Genomic DNA, 2,461 nt, shown 5'->3' with positions numbered 1-2,461 from the left:
GACACAGAAGTCCGCACATTGTGTGGTTCTATTCATATGAAATGTCCAGCATAGGAAAATCAATAGAGACAGAAAGACCCAGGGCTGGGGTGAAAGGGGAGGACAGAATGAGAATGACTGATACTAGGCATGAGGTTTCTCTTGGGGATGATGAAAATGTACTGGAATTAGAGATGTTCATTGCAAAACCTGAGTACACTAAAAGCAGCCGAATCACACAGTTAAAAAAAAAATGTGGGGCTTCCCTGGTGTCGCAGTGGTTGAGAGTCCGCCTGCCGGTGCAGGGGACGCGGGTTCGTGCCCCGGTCCGGGAAGATCCCACATGTCGCGTAAGCGGCTGGGCCCGTGGGCCATGGCCACTGAGCCTGCGCGTCCGGAGCCTGTGCTCCGCAACGGGAGAGGCCACAGCAGTGAAAGGCCCGCATATCGCCAAAAAAAAAAAAAAAAAAAAAATATATATATATATATATGAATTGATGGAATATGAATTATATCTCAATCAAAAGATAATATGACAATATTTTTATAGTCATTACTCTTGATCAGTTTCATTATGGAATTCCCACAGTGACTTCAATGGAGTGGCTTGTATGGGATGATATTTGAGGCTCAACCTTTTGGGACTAGATGTTCATTTTGAGCTGTGAATGACGGTGAGGGCCAGCCAGTATATTTTCTTCACGGAGGATCAATCCCCATATGTATCCTTGGTTTGAATCCTTGTCTTTCTCTCTTCATATTCCTGAAACAAGTTCCTAGGAAATACATTCACTATAGTGAGAGGTGTTGACATCTTCCTGGCAAAAGTCTTAACTTATTCACAGGTCAAACTTCAGATCTCCTTATTACTAGCTGCCCGGGGAGTCCCCTGAATCAAAGTAGGGTTTATGAAGATGGACCTTGCATTTTAGCGTGCACTTAAAATACCCAACAGGCTGATCACATGGGGAAAATAACTTTATTTACATGAGACAAGTACAAAGTCAGCACAACACAATGAGGGAGAGTATGGGTGCTGGTGCCTGATGGCCTGCAATCAAATCCTATTTGAACGCCACCTGTACCTGGGAAGGTTAGTTACCTAGCCCTTCTGTTTCTCAGTTCCCTGGCCAGTGATATGGAAATATTAGTAGGACCTGCTTATTCGTATTATGTCCTGAGGCTAAAAATTAGTAAATACAAAGCCTGAAGAAAAATGATGGGTACTTCATAAGTGCTACCTACATAAATGTTCAAGTATTAAATGCCTGGAAGAATAAGTAGGTTGTCTCCAGAAAGGGCACCTAGGAGGCTACAAACAGGAGGATAGAGCCTACTTTTTCACATTGATGACATGAGTAAGAAGTTTTAGAGCTCATGGAAAGAATATTATTTCTTGTGGTGCACTGTGGGGTGGGCAGAGTAGGGGCTGTGACCCATATTTTATGGTTCAGGGCACTGAAATTTAGACAGATTGAGTAACTTGCCCAGAGTCACAACACTGATGAGTGATGGGTCTGAGGCAGGGGAGGGATAGAGATTCCTGAACACATGGACATGAGATCATGCCCTGGATACACAAACCAAGAGCTCTCCTCACTCCCTTTCCCACATCCTCCTGCCCCAAGGATGCTGCAGGGAGACAGCTGGTACTCGGAGGAGGTGCCTGGCCCAAGAGAATGGCTCAAATCTGGACCCACCTCCTGGCTCTACGTTTCAATCCCTGACCCCAAATGCAATGTCTTTCCCCCAAATGCAGACCCCCTGATGGACCGGGGTATCCAAATATGTGTGCATCTTCCCTCCCTTCCCCCTCAGCACTTGATTCTAGCAGCTGATTTGCAGTGAGACTTCCTGGTGGTCAGGTGACCACCCTGAATGACCAGTAGTCTACTTGACTCCCTAACTGACTCAAAACCCAGGACATTCCAAACCAACTGCCCACATGACAGTTGCACAGAGAATTAGCATCATCTTCAACTGATCAAACCTGGATGATGAGCAGTTAATATTCATTAGCTGGGAACAGGGTCTACTGGGCTGGTGTTTTGGTGGCTTAACAGATGAAGTTTACAGGCCCCCAGGGTCTCACTGACTAGAAACTGACCAATCGTCTGAGCAGCTTGGACTAAGGCCTGGCTAAGAGCGGGCAGTGGCTGCACGGGCTCTGAGTGGGCACCTTCCCTGCCCAATCCTCCCTCAGCCAGATCCAGGCTCTGCTGTACAAACTACAGCCATTGCTCCTGAATCTACTTGCTGATATTATTTCCACAGTACCTTCAGTGGAGTGGTTAGTGGGGGTGCTATTTGTGTCCCTACCCTGTTGTTTGGCCAGATGCTGAGTCTGATGTGCCTGAACCACCGCTGCGGATGGCCAGCAGATTATCTTGATCGCAGATGATATTCTTGTGCATCCTGTGTTTGACTCCTTTATAATCTTCCTTTTCTTCTTGGTACCCGAGTCATGATCCAGGAAAAACAC

The sequence above is a fragment of the Tursiops truncatus genome, chromosome 11 (assembly GCF_011762595.2).
Source record: "Tursiops truncatus isolate mTurTru1 chromosome 11, mTurTru1.mat.Y, whole genome shotgun sequence".
NCBI lineage: Eukaryota > Metazoa > Chordata > Mammalia > Artiodactyla > Delphinidae > Tursiops > Tursiops truncatus.
The sequence above is the reverse complement of the archived record's forward strand: the minus strand, read 5'-3'. Positions refer to the sequence as shown.